Below are 25694 nucleotides of genomic sequence, written 5' to 3'. Positions count from 1 at the left end.
AATGGCTAATTGGGCCAAATCTATGCATTTTCACTTAGGGGTGTACTCACTTTTGTTACCAGTGGTTTAGACATTAATGGCTATGTGTTGAGTTATTTTGAGGGGACAGCAAATTTACACTGTTGTACAAGCTGTACACTCACTGTACTTTACATTGTATAAAAGTGTCATTTCTTCAGTGTTGTCACATGAAAAGATATAATAAAAAATTTACAAAAATGTGAGGGGTGTACTCACTTTTGTGAGATACTTTATATACACAGTGCATCTGGAAAGCATGCACAGTGCTTCACTTTTTCCACATTTTATTATGTTACAGCTTTATTCCTAAATAGATTAAATTCATTATTTTGCGCCAAATTCTAAAAAACAATACCCCCATAATGACAACGTGAAAAACATTTGTTTGAAATCTTTGCAATTGTATTAAAAATTAAAAAATCACATATACATAAAGCGGAGGTCCGCCCACCACTGCAAATATTAAAGGCCAGCAGCTACACATACTGCAGCTGCTGGCTTTTAATAATAGGACACTAACCTGTCCTGGAGTCCAGCGATGTTGGCACCGCAGCTAATGTTTTCATCAGCTGTCGGGTGCATACCGCCGCCATTGTGGTTAAGGGAACCCGGCAGTGTAGCCTCACAGCTTCACTCTGGGAACCCTACTGCGCATGTGCGAGGCTCCGCTCCTCTTTCCTACTGGCCTGGCGACAGGGCAGGAGGAGGGAGCCGAGCGGTCAGCCGAGCGGTGACGTCAATATCTGCAGCTGTGGCTCCCGGGAAGTGGGAACAGGATACCTGTACCCCCTCCCCCCCGAAAGGTGCCAATTGTGGTACCAGAGGGGGGAAGAAACAAATGAGCGAAGGTTCCACTTTTGGATGCAACTCCGCTTAAGTATTAACAGCCTTTGCCTTGACACTCAAAATTGGGCTCAGGTGCATCCTGTTTCCACTGATCATCCTTAAGATGTTTCTACAACTTGATTGGAGTCCACCTGTGGTAAATTCAGTTAATTGGACATGATTTGGAAAGGTACACACCTGTCTATATAAGGTCCAACAGTTAAGTCCAAGGAATTGTCTGTAGACCTCCGAGACAGGATTGTATCGTGACACAGATCTGGGGGAGGGTATAGAAAAAAAATCTGCAGCATTGAAGATTCCAGTGAGCACAGTGACCTCCATCACCTGTAAATGGAAGAAGTTTGGAAACACCAAGACTCTTTCTAGAGTGGGCCACCCGGCCAAACTGAGCAATCGGGGAAGAAGGGCCTTAGTCAGGGAGGTGATCAAGAACCCGATGGTCAGTCTGACAAAGCTCCAGCGTTTCTCTGTGGAGAGAGGAGAACCTTCCAGAAGAACAACCATCTCTGCAGCGCTCAACCAATCAGGCCTGTATGGTAGAGTGGCCAGACGGAAGCCATTCCTCAGTAAAAGGCACCTGAAGGACTCTCAGACCATGAGAGACAAAATTCTCTGGTCTGATGAAACAAAGATTGAACTCTTTGGCCTGAATGGCAAGCATCATGTCTGGAGGAAACCAGGCACCTGGCCAATACCATCCCTACAGTAAAGCATGGTGGTGGCAACATCATGCTGTGGGGATGTTTTTCAGCGACAGGAACTGGGAGACTAGTCAGGATTGAGAAAAAGATTAATGCAGCAATGTACAGAGACATCCTTGATAAAAACCTGCTCCAGAGCGCTCTGGACCTCAGACTGGGGTGAAGGTTCATCTTCCAACAGGACAACAACCTAAACACAGCCAAGATAACAAAGGAGTGGCTATGGTACATCTCAGTAAATCTCCTTGAGTGACCCAGCCAGAGCTTTTGAACCCAATTGAGCATCTCTGGAGAGATCTGAAAATGGTTGTGCATTGACACTCCCCTGATCGAGCTTGAGAGGTCCTGCAAAGAAGAATGGGAGAAACTGCCTTGTAGATTCATACTAAAAAAGATTTGAGACTGTAATTGGTGCCAAATGTGCTTCAACAAAGTATTGAGCAAAGGCTGTGAATAGTTATGTACATGAGTTTTTATTGTTTTTTATTTTTAATAAATTTGCAAAGATTTCAAAAAACGTTTTTCCCATTGTCATTATGGGGTATTATATTTAACTAAAATTCAGTGCTTAGGTGTATGCTAATCTGCAGCCTCCCTGAAAAAAACTTCACAAGTGAAGTCCAATTAATTATAAAAGGAAGGGAATTTGGCGCTGCTTACAACAAATATTTGAAAATCGTGTATGATTATAACTGTGGTGTCATATACAAATGATTTTTTTATAAAATATACATGAATATCCTAAATCTCCTTATATCATAACTAAAAGTAAAAGCAAACTGAAAAAATTATGAACTTGTGTCTGTTGTATTAGTATATGACACCTGAAAAAATTCCTTAATAAATCAAGTAACGTAAAAAAATACACAAACCAAGTAACATAAAAAAAACACAATGTAAAAAAACTAAACCAATATATAAGTCCAAACCTGTGATAAAGAACTATCCTCAATAAATGTCCATCATTCAAAAATCCCAATGTGACTTGTGCAGAATCCAGGTGATGACACTTTATCACAATTTCTGTGGAGAGAAATAAGGTGACTTTTCCGTGCTCCCCCTTTGTTTTATGCACTCACCAGAAAACCCTATCCCTGCAGGGGTAAAGAGCGTGTAGTCAGATATGCCTTTGGTCCTGGTGTCTCAATGATCAATATGACCTCCTGCTCCATGGCGTTGCTTTTATAATAGGGTGTCCACATAACATTAATAGTAGACATATGTATTTTATATTTTTATATTTTTATTTTTTGAGTACATTAGGAATTAAATTGATTGATTGAATTTTATATGAATGCAACCTTTGAAACATAATCTCATTATACTCTCTGAATATATCAGATGAATTTCATGTTTAAATATTAATTTTTCGTATTGAAAAGCTTTACCTGGTAATATCTGGTCGGAAAAGTCACCTTATTTCTCTGCACAGAAATTGTGATAAAGTGTCATTACCTGAATTCTGCACAAGTCACGTTGGGATTTTTTGAATTAAGGACATTTATCGTGGATAGTTCTTTATCACAGATTTGGACTTGTATATCAGTTTCGTTTTTTTACATTGGTTTTGTTTTGTGTTTTTTTTTATGTTACTTTATTTATTAAGGAATTGTTTCAGGTATCATATACTGATACACTCATTTTTTCAGTTTGCTTTTACTTTTAGTTATGATATAAGGCGATTTGGGATATTCACGTATATTTTAAATAAAAAATCATTTGTATATGACACCACAGTTATAATCATACACGATTGTCAAATATTTGTTGTAAGCAGCGCCAAATTCCCCTCCTCTTACAATTAATTATGGGGTATTGTTTGTAGAATTTTGAGGAAAATAATGAATTTAATCCATTTTGGAATAAGGCTGTAATATAAAAAATGTGGAAAAAGTGAAGTGCCGTGAATACTTTCTGGATGCACTGTGTGTGTATATATATATATATATATATATATATATATATATATATATATATATATATATATATGTGTGTGTACCGCTACTCCCTAGAGGGATGCTGAATTTTGGGTCCCCCTATTCCTGCACAGCCAGGCAACATGCTTTTTCCAACTTTTATTCGGAGACAAAAATAGTTTGTTTTGTTGTTTTTTTGGGGAAAACAACTTCGGTAGGATAAAGGGATTATGTTATGGGATGGCCAACTTAACTCAAAAGAACCACTTGAGGACAACTTCCTTCACTATGTACGCCACAAAAATGACAAATCCAAAACTGTATTCCTCCTGGGACAACAATAACAGACAACAGTCTGTCAGGAATTGGCAATGAAAATTCCCCTTTGTAGGAGCTCTGTGTCTCCTTAGCGGAAATGTAGTAAAGTCCCAAACTGGCAGGAGCTCTATGTCCCCTCTCTTGAAAATACCAGCCCACCTGGCTGCCTGGTAAAGTGTTTCAGATCAAGGGTTTAGCTTGTTGGCACTGTCCTAGAAAAGCTTGTCGGATATTGCATCTGGCAGCTTTCTCTCTTTTAGGCCCTGGGGGTGTAGAGGTACTCACACTGTCTCTGGAATGCCTGCTGCTGTTGAGAAGACTGCTGTTCAGGCCTCTTGCTGTCCAAGTCTTCCCATACAAGCCAGGGTGTCTCCTAGAAGAGACTGCGGGGTAGTGGAGATCCCTCTGTCCTTCCTTCTTTCCTCAGCTCCCTCCCAGGATACATGACACAGCCTTAGCACTCCGTCCTCCACCCGACTCCCTTTCTGGGAAGCCTCTACCATATTTATGGGCTGACCCAGCCACCCTGCCTGGCCTCTTGCCTGGGGATTTGCCAGATTCCCATAAACATGCAGATCATGGCCTCTTTGCTTCCAGCAGCTTCTAGAACCAGGGGGAGGTACCAGAGGCCTGACCTGTAGAGCCCTCCAGCCTGACCTACATTAACCCCAGACCAATTAACCATACTTACACAGGCTACTGTGAGTCAAAATACATTTTCCTCTCTCTAACTGTACACTAGAGGGAGCTACATATATATACCAAATACATTTGCTACAGAAACCATAGTGTAATTTCATGTTCTTAAATGACCTTTTCTTTTCAAATTGCGGCACTGTAATTGTCTGTAAAATGCAATATGGCAACCTGGAGGCATGCTGTACACAGTTGGTGTACATAAACCAGGAATGTAATTTCTTGCTTGGCTGAAGAATCCTACATTAAGATACAAGTCATGCTTTAGGCATCCTCTGCAACAAAGATGTCATTTTTGGTGAAATATTTCTTAAAGGTTAATCACTTCTGAAGGGATGCAGACACTGCAACTTTTCTAATCAGAATTAAAATTAATTAGTCACACCCATTCAGAATCAATATCCAAACAACATAGTGAAACAAACATCATTTCCTTTAGAGCAGAAACAGCCAGGAATCTGCTACAAAGTTGTTAAAATCCTAGCAATGTAGATTGTGCACCCTGCGGGGTAAAGTTACTCTTTCAAATTGTGGCTTAATTCACCCTTACAAGACTGATAACTTAGCTTTACGTTAACATTTTTGTACAGGTTTGTTTAAAAAGAAATCCATTGTCAAATATAACTTTTATCCTTATTGTTCATTTTCCGTCTTTCCAAAACGTATACAACTAGATATTGATTTGTGAGAGATCTGGACTAGAATCCTGTGATTGCAACAGACAGTATCTGATCAGAGGATTTGGAGAATTTTGCAAAAAACACAAAGAGAAACTGACAGCTGAAAGTGTAATGCGTAAGCTTTGGAAAAAAACTGGCTTTGCTCTTGCCAACTTGTTTGTCATCCAAACACCTAACCTTGTGGTAGAACACAATGAATTATATCACTGTGTAATACTGGGCCTTAAGTAATCATCCCCCACGTTCTCTTCTTCTCTGTTCTGCCTGTGGTGACGAGGCAAAGAAAATGTCTGTACATTGACTGATGACACTGAGAATGACAAAAATGTTAAGAAGTACAAGGTCAGGCCACCAAGCATAAATGCCCAAGGGCTAGGGTACATGGGTCGATATGTGTTTACCATATACAGTATTAATGTTAACTTTAATGGATGAATAATAGCAAAGCACAAGCTGATGTATATCTTGCCTTATCTGGTTTGAAAAGGCTGCCTAGAAGCCATATTTGTTAACCCAGGGGTACACGTAGGCCAAGCTCTTTGGCGAGGCCCTGTACTACCTATTTGTTAGAGGATTGTTGATCACATATATTTTCCTTAAAGTGGACCTGTGCTCTGCCAATGCTACAGAAAATAACCGATTCACTTACTAGCTTTCCCCCAGCCTATACTAAAATTCAATTCACTCTCCTGCCATGTTACTGTAGCAAAGTGAAATAATCACTTTCACCAGGCTTGCATGTGCTTTTTCTCCTATTCCTCAAATATTACTTCTGAGCCCCTCCTCCTCGAAAATTGTTTACCAGTTGCCAGGCTTGAATGCAATCACGTGGAGGCAAGAGGAAGGTCTTTAGGCTGGGTTCACACTGTGTGCAGGCACGGCTCACAGCAGGGGTCTGGTGCATCCCTGTTCTCTGTTTCAGGGTTGAATCAGGCCCAAATTTTGTCTCAATTCGGACCTGAAACAGAGCCAAAGATGCACAGGACCCAAGTGCAATCCGCTCCGTGGCCGCCCTGGAGATGTGTGAACCGGCTCCATTGAGAGCTTGTCACAGTCTCCTGTCATGCGAATTGGATGCAGGGAAACCTACATTCAATTTGCATCAGTGTGAAATCAGCCTTAGACCTGGCTAATCTCTGAGTTGACTGCTCAGGAGCTTACACAGGTTTTTTTTTTTTTTACTTTGCTCTAGTAGGTGAACAGGTTGACAAGGTAGGATGGCGGTAATAGCTATAAGCAGTGGAGAAAAGGGGGCTGTTAAAGTGTTACTAAAGTCAGATTTTTAAAAAAATTAAAATAACAGCCATGCTATACTCACCTGCTCTATGCAGTGGTATTGCACAGAGCAGCCCAATCCACCTATTCTTGGATCCTCGGTGGAGATCTTGGCTCCTCCTCTTCTTTGTGTGTCCCCATAGCAAGCCGTTCGTTATGGGGACACATGGTGCATGCTCGCTCCCGACCTGTGTGTCTATAGAGCCATGCTCCATAGGCTTACACAGCGGGACTTAGGCCCACCCCCCCACTTCCTCTTCACTGCATTTGATTGACAGCAGGAGGAGCCAATGGCTACTGCTGCTGCTCAAATGCTGTGTTAAAAGGAAGAGAGGGGAGAATAGATGCAGCCATGCACAGCGCTGATCTCTTCTCCCCTCTCTTCCCCTCCACACAGGGAAGGGGGGGCATAGGGAAACTGAAAATGTTTTTTTTACCTTAATGCAAGAAATGCACATAACCAAACCCTCATTATTGGTCTTTCTAAGCCAGCTGACATAAATTAAAAGGCCAGGCAGTGCATTATTGTTCCAAAGAATTCAGTCTTGCAAATTTCCTCATCAATTTTCTGGGACTACAGCCATACCAGATCAGCTGTAAACACTTGGTAGCAGCAAACCTGAATTTCATCCCTAATCGTACCTTGACAAGTGTCAAACATTCTAACATATGTGAAAGACATATGCAACTCAAAAACAACTAAACTTGAACTAAATCCCAACTAAGCAATTATGAGCCTATTATCTAGATATACCATGTTATAAACTGGAAATGCTTCCAAATAATATTATACAGTTCCATTATTTGTGAAATAGGAGAAAACTGTCATAAAATGTTTTGCAAGGTCCATCCTGCAGGTACATTATTTACAATTTTATAAACACATTTACAATGATGCTGTTAATATAATTTGTTGCAGATCTGCTGTTTACTGTAGCATGTATATGTGAACCTCTGGCCAGCAACAACATGTGGGAATCATAATTGCTTCCACGGTCATTTTGGATTATTTCTGGATTTCTTTTACTCTAATTACCTTACTAAGCCTAACAATGACTTATGAGCTGTTATTTCCTATGTAGTGTCAGGGAGGAAAGTGATAGGCTTGGCTTGTGTGAGCGCAAAGTACATGACCTTTACACTTTTTACAGAGATAACAGATGTATTACATTTATTGAGTGCCCCAATAGGTTGATTGAATAATTTGCTTTGCTTCATCTATAACAAGAGGGAATATCTATAAAGGTCAATTACTTTCATTCAGACTTATTTGGTAACATGAGTGTTTTCGTTCTTGTGCACTGGCACAGAAAACATTGAGGATAAGGCTTAGAGCTCCCTCTATATGTTTAGATAATTTCCTAAAACTAGCACATTTCAGACTACACAATAAAATTCTGGACACTTTTAAAACCAAGCCAAGGGTACATCTGCAAATAATTATGGAATCCATGTTAAAATGAAATATGAACTGAATCAAGCATGCTGTGACAAATAATTTGTACACTGAGTTAAAATATTACTGTAATTAATTGCCAGATCATTTTGTTTGATAAAATAGTACAGTATCAGCTGGTCTCAACAGAGTATATTACTTGCCCATAGAATAATTTTCATGATCAATAGTCGTATGAACAACACAGTCAAGTGTTCTATTATTTTTCCTGAAATAGTGTGGACAGAAAAAAGTAAAATATGCATTACTTTTTTTTTTAATTCAGTACATTACTCTATCAATACCATGTAGGATGAACTGTAATTGTTAAAACACAGGCAGAGACAAGTAACTATAAAAGTGCTCTAGCCCCTCTTTCGCCTACCTTACTGTGGTAAACTGAAATTACACTAGTTGCCCTTAGCTAATTTGGCTATTCATTCCAATCACTACAATATCTGTATAATTTCATAGATTTATTAGTTATAACTATGAAGGGTAATGCACAGGCCTACCTTAAATGTTAAATCAATTTGTAACAACTTTAGGATAAGAGTGATCTGCTTTCCCTTGCTTATATACTCCAAAGACATGCTGGTAGGTTAATTGGCTTCTGTCTAAATTGTCCCTAGTATATGAATGTGGGTTAGGGAACTTATATTGTGAGCTCCTTGGGGGTAGGGACTGATGTGAATGTACAATGTATATGTAAAGCGCTGTGTAAATTGATGGCGCTATATAAGTACCTTAAATAATAATAATTATATGCAAAACAGTTTATGGCTGGCCATACTTTAAAGCACATTTAGGCTGGGTTCACATTGGTGCGCTGTCCGACATCACATGTGATTCGCACCGCACTGCTGTGCAAATCACATGCGATGTCTGTGTGATGCAAATTCAGCCATATAGATTGTATGTCTGAATTCACATCGCATTCGGACCAAAGTCGTGCAGGACCCTTTTTCTGGTCCGCACCAGAATCGGATCGCATGGGTGTGAACACCCATTTGAACACCCATGCGATCCAATTTCTGTCCGAATTGACAGTTTGCACTTTTGATATGCAAACCATTCTGGGGGTGTCATTAACTTTGTACTGACACTCCCATTGGTTCGCATAAAGCAGTGTGAACTGCCTGCGAGTCAGGTGCGATGCGGGAACCCGCAGTGGTGCAGTGGTGCATCGCACCAATGAGAACCGAGCCTAATGCCACGTACACGCGGTCGGACTTTCTGACGTGAAATGTTGGATGTGAGCTTGTTGTCGGAAAGTCCGACCATGTGTATGCTCCATCGAACATTTGTTGTCGGACTTTCCGCCAACAAATGGTTGCTAGCAAATTTTCCGCCAACAAAACTTTGCTGTTGGACTTTCCGATCTTGTGTACACAAGTCCATCGCACAAAAGTTCATGCATGCTCGGAATCAAGTACGAGCCAGAAGCGCTCGGTCTTGTAAAACTAGCATTCGTAATGGAGATATCACATGACTATTGGACTTCCCTTTTATCGGCTCGTCGTACGTCTTGTACGTCACCACATTCCCACGTTCGTAATTGTTGGCCAACATTTGTGTGACCGTGTGTATGCAAGACAAGTTGGAGCCAACAACCTTCGAACAAAAATGCACCGTTTTTTTGTCGGAAAGTCCAATCGTGTGTACGGGGCATTAGATTGGGAAAACTTTTAAAAAAAAACTTTTTTTATACACATATACCTGTCAATAAGAAGGACTTTGGAACACCTACAGAAAAAGATACCTTAGCATCCATTATATAGTGATTTACATTTTGATATCTGTATTACAAATGCCAAAGACCAAACATGACTATGCTCAAATATGTTAATGTATTATGGGGGTTCCAGTTGGTATTGCATTTCAGTAACATACTTTTCATTTAAAATAGTGTGTAGAGGATTTTTCAATAGTTGATATGGAACTTTTGGAAGAAAACACTTCACTAGTATAATGTTCACTATTATAACTTTTACTATTATAATATTATTTGAGATAAACTTATTTTGAGTTAAAGTGCAACTCAAATAGGTTGTAAACTTGTATCCTCTCTGTTTTAGCAAGATATAAAGTGCATTGTGTGTGTTTCTTTTAAATTATGATTCTAAATACCTTTTTGCACAGTTATTTAAGGAATAGGCCAACAGGTAAGTCTATTCCTTATTATAGGCTTACCTGTAGGGAAAAGTGGTGTGTAAGGGTTTACAACCACTTTAAGTCTGCACCATGGTGAATGAGCTCTTGTTATAATATGCAAACAAGCACATTATGATTGAATTATGATTTTGTATGATTGAATCATACGAAGAGCTCACCAACATGATTTATACATGTATACAAAGCTTTTAGCCAAAAGGTATGCATTTATTCTGTTAGGATATCAATGCCATCATTTTGGCTGCATGTATAGACCAGTGAAAAAATGTGAATACTCTTTCTGTAGAATACAAAATGTCTTATAAGGGACATTTATAAATTTACCAAGAACCAGTTAAATATTCTACACTCATTCTAAAAAATAAAACTAACACAGGGATCTAAAGCTGGCATGACTATATATTCATCTTACAGAATGTCTCAGGAACCCCAAGAGCAGGCCACTTTGTAAACCGATACCAGATACTGGTTTCCAGTTTGGTAAGCATCCCGCCACACCCCCGTTCTGCACATCCCTATTGGTCAGGGAAGAACAGTGCATTACATTTAGGGATTTGGGGAAAAGCGATGTGCAGTCCAGAAACACATAAAGACTATTCTTTACTAATGGGTTAGTGGCTGCCCTCAGCATTTTTGCCAAAATAATATAGGTTTGCTTATTTGATGATTGTGCATTATAGATGTTTGCCAAGTGTTGCTCCTATTCTAAGTTTAACAAAAAAATGTAAATGAAAGTTTTCTATCTGTGTACATTTCTCAAACTCCAAATCATGATGGGACAAAGACTCCTCTAATTTTGTCTTGAGAGAAAGTCTATTCTATTCTTCTAAGGCCAAGGTTTCTTGTGCTGTACAATTATTATGTCAACAAATATTTGTTTTAATTCCAAATGGAAACAATGCACAATTGTTTTAATCGTTTTTATTGAAAAGTAGCTCTAACCGCAATAACTGAATCCACGACTCATCAGTGTGTGACTGTGAACAGTTGCAGGATGGGAAAATGTTAGTGCAAACATTTGTGTGTTATTCTTTTGTCTTATCTTTTTGGACATCTTACTGGTTCACTGAACACTGCCACACATTTGAATGGCTTACCCCCAAATTAGTTGAACAACCCACCTGTCCAATGCACTTTCCAGACTGATACTTACCAGCAGAAAACTTTTTCTGTTTCCTCTTAGTGAATTCTTGTGAAATGATATATGCAACATATTTTGCACATTACACGGTGATATACATTTACTTTATGATGAACATTTTAAATAGCACGGAGGGCTATATCCTAGTAGTTAAAAGCAAATGCAATAGACTACGGCTTCTGTTTAACCTTGTATTGCGTCTACTATGATGGGAACTCACTAATTCATGTCTTAGTCGTGATACTTGCCCAAAGAACATATGCAGCCATCCAAGACTTCTTTGGAGCTTATGCTTATAGTATTTACCTGTCAATGATATGAAGAAAGTAAAATGAAATTCATGATCTTAGATTTAAGGGCACTTTGCTTAGTAATCATCGAATCGGAGATTGTTTGATTACACTGCACATTATTGTCCACTTCATAGGAGTGCGCACAGGGTGTACCAGATGTGCCTGGGCACACCCTATTCACCCCATGCGGTGCCGATTCTCCCTGCTGTCTGGCGGATGGAGACCGGGGGAAGGGGCCTGTAAATCTTACATTTCCCAGCCCCTTCCTTTTCTGAATGAACACAGTGAGTGAGCTGCATCGATAACTCCTGGGCTCATTCTTAACTAAAACATAGTAAACTGTGTTTACTAGGCTTCAGTTTGAGAATGAACAGGAAGCTGCTCTGTACAGAGGACTGTCCAGTGCAGCTGAGGCTGCAGAGAAAGGGACTGTGGAGTCTCTGTCCTCAGTTCTTTTCTCTGTCTCAAAAGTTAGACATAAAGGGTCTGTTTAGATCCCTGATATTTCACCAAAGCCCCCCAATGAGGCTCCTAAAAAAATTGTAAAAAAACAATAAAAATGATTGACACTGTCCACTTCCCTACTGACAGCAATCTTTGCCTTACTGACACCGTCCACTTCTCTGCTGATATTGTGTGTTTGTACTCTGGGGTGCACACCCTAATGCAATAGGCTGCACACACCAGTGGTCCACTTCCATAAAATCCATCCATTATTCTTAGCCAGGTAATCACTACTATGACCATAGAAACATAGGCCCATGATAAATGCTTAGGGGCCCCTGCTCAGGCTGACAAGGCCCAGTAAATTAGATGCTGCTGACTAGTGAGGGTGCAGGCTGGAGAGAGGTTTGTCCAGACCCAAAGTACGCTGTAGTAAGAATTATCCCAGCTGCCACACGCCTCGCCCAGGCCGAGTAGTTAGCAGGTAAAAGAAGCCTCAGCTTCTTTTACCTGCCACGCTCCCAACATTTACCAGGCCATGCTCCCAACATGTTTCACCCTGCCTTTAGGGCTTAATCATGGAGCTCCTCAAGAGTGGGCTGAAACATGTTGGGGAAGTGGCCTGGATGAATGGAGCTGAGGCTGCTTGTACCTGCTAAATACTTGTGCCGGGCCAGGTGTGTGGCGACTGGGCTATTTCTTTCTATCTCTACATAGAACCATAGAAAAGTGACAGCAGAAAAAAGACCAAGTGGTCCATCGAGTTTGCCCATTCTTTTTTAATTTATATTTGTTTTTGTATTTATTTATTTTTTTTACCTTTTTTGTCTGAGTATATGTTTGTCTATGTTTGTCTCCACGTACTGTTGACTGACTCACTACCTCTGCTGTAAGTCTGTTCCAAGCATTAAATCCTTTGTGGCTTCCCTTGAATGCACCTGATGGGTCCCCTCTGTCTTTTTGGTCTGCTGTGCAGTAGTACAGGTAGACATGTGCAGTTAATTTCGTTCTGAATACATAATTGGACACATTTTTCATTATCCAGAAATTCAAATATATCCGAATACCCGAATCACAGTATAAAGTAAATTTATCAAATGTTTCGAAATAAGAAAACAAAATTTGTCCAAGTTTCCGAAATTCAGATCAAATTTTACATCAAACTTCAGTCGAATTCTAACTGTAAACATATTTCTGAAATAAGACTGTGTGTGTTGTTAGAGTACCATTTCGAAATAATGTTGTTTTTGTTAAGCCAAAGGTTATTTAAAGACTCAATAATCATTTGATGAAGATTTTTCTTTTGTTTGTTCATATTCAAATCGAAAAAAACCCCCAAAAATCTAAAGTTTTCGATTGGACCAATTTTAAATTTATCGATTTGAACATTTCTAATAGAAAAAAATCGGTAGATTCGAAGAAAATTCTAAAAAGACATTAACTAATTCTGAATACGAATTCCGAATACGAATCCCAAATACGAGCAAAAACAAGAAAAAGAAGAAAAAGGACTTCAATGATTGCCACTGTGAATTCCGAATACGAATTGAATGAATCAACAGAATTTAATGAAACTAAATAACTAGATTAACGAATCTAAGTGAAACGAAACAAAACTAATTTTTTCCTCATGCACACGTCTAAGTTCAGGTAGTTTTCCACTTAGATAAGGGGGTTGATTTGCTAAAGTCAAAATTGCTGTACACTTTGCAAGGGAAGTTGTGCTTTGCAAAGGAATTCGCCCAATAGCTTAGTGAATGTGATGAAGTTTAATTTTGCAAAGAATGCCCAATCTTTTGCAGGTATATAGGATATAAAGGAAAACAGCATTTTTGCTTGCACATTTTGGTTTGCAGCTCATTCACTAAGTTTTGGGTCAACTTTCCTTGCAAAGTGAACGGGCTATTTTCCTTTAGTAAATCAACCCCTAGGAGAGGGTGTTTTTTTTTTTGATTGGATACAGTTTTTCCATAATGCATATGCTAAACATGTGTTTGTGTGTTTTGTGCGTAGGCGTATTAAAATGTTCAGATATTGCTTTTTTTTTCAAGGTACTGACTTTAGTGAATGGGGGTTGTCTGGAGATTAAATAGTTACTGTGTGGGTGGAAATATCCTTTAAGTAGATCAGCAGCCTTCCTGAATAATGCCTGTGATTAAAGCCGCTGTGGTTAGAGATAATGTTGGAGGTTGAACTCCTGGCTGGAGAAAGTTCCAGGTGTTAATAGTAATGAACCTGCTTGCACTGCTGCAGTACTTATGGCAGGTACATCTACAATTCTCTAATGGAAAATGTGAAGCTTTTCATTAACCTGGAAAAATGCATTTTATGTGGCTGGGATTGCTATTACCACTGTTCAGATCAGGTTTTATAACCTTGTTATAAAATACACGCTGTACTCTTTTACTGTAGCTTGATCCGATTCTACATAAAGCTGGGATGTTGCCATCTTTCTGTTTTTATCATTAGGAAGGCTTTTTCTGGCCTTTGAAATCCAAATCCTTCTGGGCATTATTTTGGTGTTTCATGGCAGACCTGAGATGTGTGTTATTGGCCCACAGGTCCACTGAACCCGCACAAAGCAGATTGTAGAAATCGTTAAATATATGCACTCAAATCTGTCATGTTATCGTTGAAGGGTATAGTCAATTATTGTGGTATTATACCAGCTTATGATAAATATATTATCTGATGCATTTGGATCATGAAATAAATTGGCACAATGTTGATTTTCAGTATTGTGCTTTTATGCGGTCATTGTAGCATTAATATTACCTACATTTTTGCATATTTGCTAAGACAATTCTGTGTCAGTACACATAGATCTAATGACTAAAAGAGCAGGGAGAACTGGTAAAGTACCCTTCTAGCATTTGGATTATTGGCGTATGGAGGCAGAGTAGGTGAACTTTACTGTAAGTAAACTGTTTCACCAAGAAAAAGTTCTAAGTGTGCAAGGAGAGCAACAAAGACAACTCAGTCTGAAAGGCAGTGAGGGAGATAGTCTGTGCCGTTTGAGAATGTACCATTAACAACATGAGTGGATGGATATGTACAGCCCTGATGCTTTAGGCGATATTCTTCTATTCCATAACTTTGGTTATGCATAAATCCAGCCCCGCTATGTTATGCTTTGTGGTGAATGTCAAATATTCCATCGATCATTTAAAATTCAATGTATTATTTTTTTATTAGAGTTGGGGGGTTGGCAAGCAAAGGCTGAAATAAATATTTAAATGTTCCACGTAACTGAAGGAGCAAATATTGACATTACAAAATAAGAACTTCTGATATTTAATAGTGTTTTGTCTGAATTACAATAACTGTTTCTTTTTTTCAAGAATACGTTTTATTGTTTTCATGAGGAAGAATAAGTGACAGTACAATAGGCAGGCACAGATTTCTCCGATACATTATTCCAGGTAGAGGAGGTATGGAGGGTGGGGAGATTGTACGTGTCCTGATAGCCCCAGCCCTGGTGTACACCTTCTGAAAATACTCCCTCAGGGCAATAGATAGTTCTTCCAGGTGGGCCTAAACATTTACAGAATTAGAGTTTGGAACCCATTCAGATCATGGGATTGTAAGAGCCTTCATTACAGGAGTGTTCATGAAGAGAACACAGGGGCTCTACAGCACATTTTATTGATCTTGAGTATCATAGAAGTAGGCAGTTAGGTTTTACATCTTCATCAATAGTCACAGTTCTTTGATTCATTCCTTAATCTGAGAAACAGTAGCAGACTTCCAGTGTCTGGGGATAAATGTGTTCATTGTGGCAATGAAAAAGTTTAGTTGACATTTAAACAGTACTAAATGGGGTGTATTGCATATTGTTGCTCCCGTAACATTGTTGTAAATGTAAAAAATCATGCCCTCGTGTGGGCAGCTCAACCAAATATGTAGCATATCAACCATTGGGGCTTCACATAGCCCCATGTTATAGTTAGGAGGAGTCACTGGGAAGATTTTTGTAAGGCTTCTGGACATTTATACTAGCAGGTAAATATTTTGTAGACCTTCCCTTGGACAGCTGTGGCTCTAGTCAGTTTGTGGAAATGCCTTAGCAATGTCTACTGGGGTAGGCTGAACTCTAAATTCCCTTTTACACACAACAGTGTAGCCTTGGCATGAAGTACTGTATATTTAATGATTAACAGGAGGTCGTAGAGTGAAGCTGGGTATATAAGTTCATTTTTTTTCATCCAACCAGCATGTTTAACGAAAAAAAAAAAAAAAAAACCTGACAGATCGCGCATCCAAACAATGAGGTGTGATATAGGGATCTCTCCCACTGCTCTATTGTTTTTCTGACAGAGGGGCCTCCCTCCATCAGAATACACTGATCAGTGCTTGCAGCCATTGGCAGCAAGCGCTGATCAAATGCTGTTTTTTTAGCAATATTGTTAGACAGAGTCCAGTCATTAGACCGCCTTTTGTTGAACAGATGGCAGTACACATGTACCGAAAGTTGTCAAGTTCCTGTTGAATTGGCCGAAAAATGCTGTGTTTGTAGCCATGTAGCATTTTCTTTAATTTTTTGTTTGGTTCTCATTTTTCATGAAAGAACATGTCTATCAGGTAGAAACAACATAGACTTTCTCAGAAGTACTTCAGTCTAAAAGCAGATTGTCAGTACCCATTGCATACCTTCCTGAGTCAAATAATGAAAGAAAAAAACTAGGAAGGAAAAAAAAAAGGGAAGAGAGTATGCTCTGAGAGTCAGCAAAAAAGGGTTCAGGAGGTCTGCATCCACTTAGTCCCACTACTCAAGGATAGCCCTGTATTCTGGAGAACACGCACATTCCAACTAGTAGAACCAGGTACACCTACATTTTTCTTTGCAATATTTTATGGAAGCTGTGAGGTTTTCTATATGTCAATATAATTTATTTTAGAGAACCACAAGGCAAGAGTATTGGGTGGGCTGTTTCCAGAGGGCTCTATGTTAAGAAGGTAAACTATAGAGGAGCGCTTATACCTGTTTCTAGAAAGGCTTGAATGAGGAGCGAGAAAGGCAGCTGGATTGTGATGTTTTTGATGGCTTCACCCACCTTCATTCAGAAGGGTCTACAATGCATGATAAAAAAATATGCAAGAGCGTGCCATCAGAGTATCAGACTCTACACAACTCCAGCACAGGTGAGAGGTTTGTGGATAGGTTTTTCCGGAGAATCATCAAAATGTTATAGCTCGATTCCTACAGTCTGCTGGCTATGGAGGAGTAGACTGTTCCCATTTAAGCAGTAAAGTAGGTATGAAGGAGTCATAAGGTTGTGTTAAAAATTGGTACGTTTGAGAGATAGAATGGCTTGGTGGGCCAGACTTGGAGCACATCCCTTCAAATGGCAAAGGTTTTGATGTGGATATGCCCCTTTTGTGAATGACAGAAAGTGAAGGAACTGTTTGAGCCTCCAGTTGTATTTTTTTTAATGGAACTGAACATGGGTGCATTATTGCCTAGGGTACAATGCACATAGCTGCGTAAAATTCCATAATGCAGTGATGCACTCAACATCATAAAAAACCATAGAAATTTTACCTCTGATTGCAGTAACTTATGCACATATCTGTGTGAATGTTATTAAATATGAGCGTATAAGCATAAATTGTAACAATGGCATCTGGAAGAGGATGATGTTATCTATAGTGCTCCATGGTTTATGTTCCTTGTGGTAACAGGGATCTAGGATGTGGATGAACAGGTTAGCTTGGTAATACAACTTGATATTTGGAAGGACGGTACCTCCAAATTTCCTGCGAAGATATTACACATACTTTCCATACATACTTAAAGCGGGTTGAGTGTATTTGGTGGACAAAGGGCTTGATCAACTGTAGAATTTTAGGAGGGGGGATAGTTTAGTTTATATGCATCAACAGGGTTTGCAGGGATGTAAATCCCTGGATATGTCAAAGCTTTACACTGCCAGCAGAAGGAGAACTGACATTGTAGGGCTTGCTTTAGCCCCATTGTCAAGTAGACATTGAGAGCCTCTGGCACAGAGTAATTGACTTTATAATTACTGGAATGACCAAAATCTCAGAATTCAGTGAATAAGCAAGGGAGCCTCAACCAGTTACGTAGAAAAGCAAGTCAGCTGCATAAAATTATATTTTATGTTGTTGGCCATGTAGTGTGATACACTAGATAGAGAGATGTTGCAAATGACAGTAGTCAGATGCTTCATGGCCAGAATATAAAGGTAAGGGAAGTGATGGCTACCCTGGCATTATTGATGAAATAATAGGCTGCTTATTTTAATACGAGTGGTAAGTTGGTGGTAGAGTGCCATCATTTTGTGTTAGAATTTTTAGTGAAGATATATTTGAACAAGGATGGCACACAGGAATTTTTAGTTGAGGCATTCAAACAACTTTTCTGAATCTATGAATAATAGACATAGTGGGATAGCATGGGATTTAGCACAAGATAGGATGTGATTGTTTCATGCTTTGTACCTTGAGGCACAGCGGATTTGCTCTCTGTGGATAAAGGATGGGATAAATATTTTGAGTCTGCAGATCAAAAGTTTTGCATAATTTTTTGTATCTACATGAATTGGGGAAAATAGAGCCTGTAATTGGTACCGTGGGTGGGGTTCTTGTTTTCTTTAGGAATTATGGTAATATGGGTCTCTTGAGATTGTGGTGTGAATGAGCAACCAATGGAATTTGAGTTGTAGTTAGGTTCCAGTATAGGTAAAGTTAATTTATACATTTCTTATAGAATGGCCATCAGGCCTAGGACTTTTAAATGGTGGTGGTTATTTCCTTACCTGTGAATGGAAAGGATAATTCCAGTCTCACAGCTTGGTTTTTGGGGAGAAGTGTTGAGTTGACATTTGCATATGGTAAGCAAGCAGTGTTATCCAGTGGGGCAGGATTGGCAACCTTTTAGATGTTGTAGTATTTTTAGGATATAGGTGCGTGCTTGTTTTACTTTTATAGAACATGGCAACAACCTTCCACATTTGTCCCTGTGTTCATAGTCTGCACAATCATCTATGTTTTAGGTAGCTTTGAACAGTGGTGTACAAACTTTCTAAAGAAAGGGTCAGTTTGTAGTCCCGCAAACTTTGGGGGGATAGGCATATAACCAGTGGGAGTTGGAATTTTCCTGGCATCATTGGTAGTAAGCATTGATGTCAGTTGGCAGAATAGTGTCTCATATCAGTGAAAGGAATAGTGTCCCAAGGGCCTGGATAAAGGCAAACAAAGGGGCCACAGTGTCAGAAATCATGAATCAGACTGAGACAGAAGTACAGTTCAATCACACTTGTTTAATAATAATAATAATAATAATAATAATAAAGAAAAGGTAAACAGAGTAAACGTAGTCAAAACATAGCCAGAATTCAGGAACGGGAACGGATAGTCAGACAAGCCAAAACTTTAGGGAACCAGAGAGGAGCGTAGTAGAACAGCAAGCAGGATCTGGAGCCAGAAGGAATGTCAGCCAAGCAAGTCTTTAACAGGAACACAGGAGAGCATCTCTAGAGATGTGACCAAGACAAAGGCAGAGATCATCTGGACTGGACGGCTTAAGTAGGCAGGACTGACAAGAAGGATATCATCAACAGGTGAGTCACTGTGGAGAGATAGGAGCTGGCAATTAGCCGACAGCTGAGCGGCCAGCTTTGAGAAGGAAGGGCTGAGCCCAGCCCTGACACACAGTTTGGAGACCACTGAACTAAAAGATTGCATAGGGCAGTGAGGGTCAGGAGAGGCAGTGGATCTCTGATGGCCTTTTGGATCACTTCTAGTGAATGTATATCAGAGACGAAAGCTACTGATTTAGCTGTTTGTTCTTTTTTAATACTCGTGGCTTAGGTGCTAGAGCACGCATTCAAGGGCTTTCCATTTTATTACAGTACCCACTGAGTCACTAAGGTGGTTGGGGACAAAATGTTGAATAGATTGAGAGACTGCAGTGCAGGCAGAAAGGTCTTCTAGGAGAACTTTGTTAGGTACCTGGTTATTTTCAAGACACCTTTTTTCTGTTGCTTTCTCTCCTTCTCCAGTAATTATTATTATTATTATACAGCTTTTATATAGCACCAACAGTTTGCACAGAGCTTTAAATACAGTTCAATACAGGAGGAAAAGGAGGGCCCTGCTCATGAAGCTAACAGTCTAAAGAGGGGGGAGGTGGTACAAAAGGTAATAGCTGCAAGGGATTATCAGAAGTATAGTTTTTAGGTGGAGGTGGGGGTAGGCTTCCCTGATTACATGAGTTTTCAAAGGTCCCCTAAAGGCATACAGAGTAGGAACTAACAGGACATACTGGGGTAGGGAGTCCTAGATAATGGGAGGGGATGTTCTGGAGAAGTCTGCATAATGGTGCAGTAACACACAGCAACCAATCAAATCTTTTTTTTTCCTTACTGAGCAGACACAACAGTAATAGCTGATAGCTAATTAGTTACTAATAGCATCAGATCATGATACATGGTTCCTCGTTTAAAAAAACAAGCCCATTTATCCCACTTGTGTAACAGCTCTGTACAGAAGCCTGTGCTGACTGAGCTTGTGTGTATATTGATCTCTGGATCCCTCCAGTGGTGGATTGCGGTATTTAACACAAACTTCGGCTTGTGTACTGTGGCTTGAAATGCAGAAATGTGTTGCTGGTAATAAAATGTAGTATTTTGATTTTCCAGAAGAATTTTGTTTAAAATAATAGAGAAATCGCTATTTTTCCCTTGTGTGCAGGAGACTTCATTAGATATTCAGTATATGTAACATTTGGCTGAATTGGCATGCTTGCTATTTGCTTATTTCCTGTAAAAAATAAATTTGACAAAACTTGATCCAACAGGAAATACTTTCTACATCTCTACATCTCTATGAGAAAAAAAAAAAAATATCTGAGACGTACAGAAGGTCACATATCACAATGTATTCTAAAAGCATGACCTACCTTAGCTAAAGGATATTTAAATGCATAAGGTTCTTAATGTGGACAAGTGTGTATGTGTGAATACTTTTGCCACCCCCTGACCTAGGGAAAGGATTCTAGCTCAACTTTGTACCCGTCTGGATAGGTGCATCTACTGTATTAAGTGATCTGAGGATTCCTCAGGTAGACTCTCATACTTCAGAGCTTCCAGCTACCAAAATTGTTCTAGTGAAAATTGGAGGAAAATGGCAGGTAGTTCAAAATAAGAGCAATGTACACCAATGTACCATGTTTATATGTAAACATTTTATTTATTTAGGATGGAAAGCTGGCTATGATAGGTCAGAGCAATACAATCTACATGTTACATTTATATGTGTTAAATTTGTGTTATTAAAGCAGAAGTAAAATCTTAATTTAACCTTTTCGCTGCCAGAGCTGGTTTTGCTTTTTTTTATTTTTTTTTGCACAAAATAATTTTAGGCCTAAAAATGACATAAAACCCCCAAACATTACATATTTTCTGAAAGTAGACACCTTAGAAAATAAAATAGTGGTAAATCCAATTTTTTATGTCACTTGATATTACCGCAAAGGTTTAGAAAACACAAAATTTCTCTAAAAAACACACTAAAGTGAATTTTAGGGCAAAGAAACCCAATCAACTACCCCAAGATTTGGATAAAATCTAAAAGACAAGGATGCACTGAGTAAATAGATACCCAACATGTCAAACCTTAAATTTCTGCGATGCCCGTGAAATTGCGACTAACTTCAGTACCCTATATTTTCTGTAGGCGATGCTTCGAAAGCCCCCTATAGGTAATCAGTTTAGTGTAAGTGCCGGTTCACACAGTACAGCGTGACTTCAGCATGGCTTCCAAAAACGGCTTCTGTGTAGAAGTCAATGCAAGCCACCCCCCGAAGTCACCCCCAAGTAGTACAGGAACCTTTTCCTAAGTTGGAGCGACTTAAAGCGCAATACAGGAAACATCGGCTTATGCGGCTTTGCTCTGCAACCGCTTGCTTCCCCTACTGCTGGCTTTATTCATAACACTGATGCTCTGGGATGGCGGGTTGGCAACCCACGACCTGGTCTTCACAACCCCCCATCCCAGAGCAGGAGGTCGCGGGCCACCATGTGACCCCCGGGCCATTGGTTAGGCACCCCTGCTCTAAAAGAAATTCAGATCACAGCAGCAAAAAAATAAATAAAGGAATTTTGGGGTTTGGAGGAGGCTAAGAACAATAGAAGGTACTGTTCTGAGTTAGAAAATACATACCTTAATATAATTATTTTTAAGAGTTTAGTGTAACTTTAATACTCCTATTTTGGACTACTTGCCATATTCTTTGAATTTTCATTAAGGCTAGGTTTCCACTATTGCGACCCCAAAGTCGCGCAAAGTCGCGATTTTTGATGCAATGCCATGCGACGTCGGAACAAAGTAGTACAAAAACCTTTTTTGAAATCGCTGCGACTTGAGTCGCACCAATTAGAACGGGGACCATTGAAATACATGGATTTTGCCTTGTCATGCGACTTGACATGTGTCAAGTCGCATAACAACTCGCAGTAGTGGAAACAGAGCCTTAAGAGAAAATCGGTTTTGGTAACGGGTGAGCATAAAGGAATTATTGCCTTATTTTGCCTATGGAAATTATGGAAATTAGCAAAATAACTGCAAGAATTGTTGTTATTTTAAGTGAAAATAATTTATTTTTGCCTTGGAGGGTTCTTTCTATTTGTTTGTGGCAAATGCATTGTTAGATTAATGTGCTTGTTATAACAGCAGCTGACAGCAGATGGCTCTGAGATGCCTGTGATTTGTATTCTTCCAGTGATGCATGCCAGCCTGAATTTTAAGTCATCAAGTAAAATGTGTGGAGCATTTTAGGTTCAGTCATATATTGTTTGGATAAGGTGCCTGTAGATTGTGTGCTCTGTATGGATGTAAGAATATATATACTTTTTTAAATAATGACTACAAAATAAAACATTTGTATTATGAACTTAAATCTAAGCTCTAAGTATGTAAATGTAAAAAAAAAACACCATTTAATTTCAGTTATGTGTTAAAAAAATACAAAATATGTATTTTTAAATGTAGCCAAACACATACATATACTGTACATCTGCCTTGATAGAGCCATCTGTAATGTTCTGTACAGCAACACACCAACTTGGAGCTGGAGGGACAGTTTAACCACTTCAGCCAGAAGGTTTTACCCCTTTAATGACCAGAACATTTTTTGCGATTTGGCACTGCGTTGTTTTAACTGACAATTGCGCGGACGTGCAACAATGTACCCAAACAAAATTGACGTCCTTTTTTCCCACAAATAGAGCTTTCTATATTTGATCACCTCTGTGGTTTTTATTTTTTGTGCCATAAACAAAAAAAGAGCGACAATTTTGAAAAAAAAAAACATTTTTTACTTTTTGCTATAGTAAATATCCCACATTTATTTTTTAAAAAACAAATTTCTTCATCAGTTTAGGCCAATATGTATTCTTCTACATATTTTTGGTAAAAAAAAAAAAAAAAATCGCAATAAGCGTATATTGATTGGTTTGCACAAAAATTATAGCATCTACAAAATAGGGAATATATTTATGGCATTTTATTATCTTTACTAGTAATGGCGGTGATCTGCTTTTTATCAGCACTGCGACATTGCGGCGGATGGATCAGACACTTTTTTGGGACCAGTGACATTTATCAGATCAGAGCTAAAAATAGGCACTGATTACTGTGTAAATGTCACTGGCAGGGAAGGGGTTAACACTAGGGGGCCATCAAGGGGTTAAATGTGTTCCCTATGAGTGTTTCTAACTATGGGAGGGATGGGATTACTGGAACTTGAAAAGATCACTGTTCCCGACCACTGTGAACAGTAGATCCCTGTCAACGAGTCCTACCGACCCGCGGGCACGCTCCCACAGCCTGCCCGCAACTGTGCCTGCACGAGCCGCCGTACAGCTATGCCGATTCACGCAGGAGAGCCATTGTGCCACCGTGGAACGAGGGCGGCTGGTCTTAAAGCGGTTCATTGGAGCTAATCAGGCTTAAAAAGTGTCTATGGCCACAATGTAAAATCATATATACATTTACACTTTATATTTCAATTATTCCTAGCCTACTCCTTTTAATCTGAATAATCTTGAAGTATACAAACTTACTTTGTGAAGATCCCCACACATTTACTTCTTAGAACTACATGAGACTTATTCACTATGCCCTGTGAGTAGGCAATGCTGTGTCACACATTTCACAGTGCCTGCCTTCTGAACTACAGAAGTGCTAAGAGGAGGAGTTTCAGGAGGCGGAGTTAGTATAGGAATCATTGCTTAAAGGCAGCAAGGTACCATTGGATATGTAGTCCTTAGAAACTGAAAGTAAATGACAGAGGAGAAGGTGCAATGCATGCCGGGAATCCAGGACATTGTGGAAAGAGATGACCAGTAGACAGGCAGCACTCACGACATGAAGGGAAATTTTTCAAGTATGTTTATATTGGATTTTCAAAAATATCTATTGTTTTTATTGTTATCCTTTTGCTATTATAAAAAGAGAGTATGTGCTGTGACCATAGATTTCCTTTATTTTTTTATTGCCTGTCTATGGAGTGAATTTTCCATATGAACATACCTCCAATTCACTGATTTCAGTGGATTATATCTGACTAAAACAAAATCCTACCTTCATAAATCAAATGGATTTTCCAGTAAATTTTCTTCCGGCAAAGGTCAGAATCTCATGTTTATGCGTTGACTCAGATCCTTCACATCATAGCCCTCCTCTCCTCCATCACCGCCCCGCTAGGTTCACATCTCTGTGGCTGGGGAATGCACATGAAATCACATGCATTTCTGACCTGCAGAGAAATGTTCTGCACTTTGGCAGATGCACAGGGCAACCAATAATTCCTAATGGTACCCCAACACATCGACAGCAATGGCGCATTTTCACATTGGCCAAGCCATATAGTGCCACAGCACCGTGCGGCTTGGTACAAAGCAATAAAAAAAAGGGCCAAGGACTTCTTTCCCAGTGTTTCTTGTGTGTGGGGCATCCTAATAAAATGAATGGGCTTCCCCATCTGTGACATGCGCTTACAAACGCGTATGTACAGATCTGACCCAAGCCTCTTATCACAACCCTGTTCTTAAGCCGGGTACACACTACAGTACACTCTCTGACATACACACGGGCCGAATGTCGGATGTTTTTTTTTAATTACCCGTTGTTTGTCTCCCAACCTTCGGTCCATGTGTCCTCTGCACATCACATCACAGTTCCCTCCCCTTCACATCAAGATCCACCTTTCACATTAGTCCCCCCTACACAGCAGTGTCCTAAGCCCCCCTCTGCCTCTTTCACTGTAGTTTTCTCACACACCCCCTTCACATCAACCCCTAACAGTATTGTCCTCAGCCCCCCTTTACATCATTCCACAAAAGTTACAACCCGCAGCCTCGTTCACATCACCCCCCCCCCCACATACACACACATTACTGTCCTCAGCCCCCTTCACATCACGCCCCCCCCCCCACACACACACACACACTACTATCCTCAGCCCCTTCACATCACTCCATTCAAATTACTGTCCTCCGTGTCATTCATTCACCCCCCCCCCACACACACATTCATGTTCTCAGCTCCCTTCACATGATTCCACCCACATTATTCTCCTCAACCCCCTTCACATCACACCCCTTCCCCACATTACTGTACTCAGCCCCCTTTACATCAAACCTCCCCCACCTTACTGTTCTCTGCCCCCTTAACATCACCCCACCCCACATTACTGTCCTCAGCCCCCTTCAAATCCCCCCTCACATTA

At 39.7% G+C, this 25694-nt stretch overlaps 1 protein-coding gene across 1 annotated transcript in view; it reads left to right on the top strand.

The window, feature by feature from the left end:
- Positions 1 to 25694, top strand: part of NAV3 (neuron navigator 3) — a gene marked incomplete in the record, with an annotated part of 918952 nt that overhangs the window by 501202 nt on the left and 392056 nt on the right.

This window comes from Aquarana catesbeiana, linkage group LG03 (assembly GCF_042186555.1).
Source record: "Aquarana catesbeiana isolate 2022-GZ linkage group LG03, ASM4218655v1, whole genome shotgun sequence".
In the NCBI taxonomy this organism is placed as follows: domain Eukaryota; kingdom Metazoa; phylum Chordata; class Amphibia; order Anura; family Ranidae; genus Aquarana; species Aquarana catesbeiana.
Note: the sequence above shows the minus strand (reverse complement) of the source record. Positions and strands in the feature narration are given on the sequence as shown.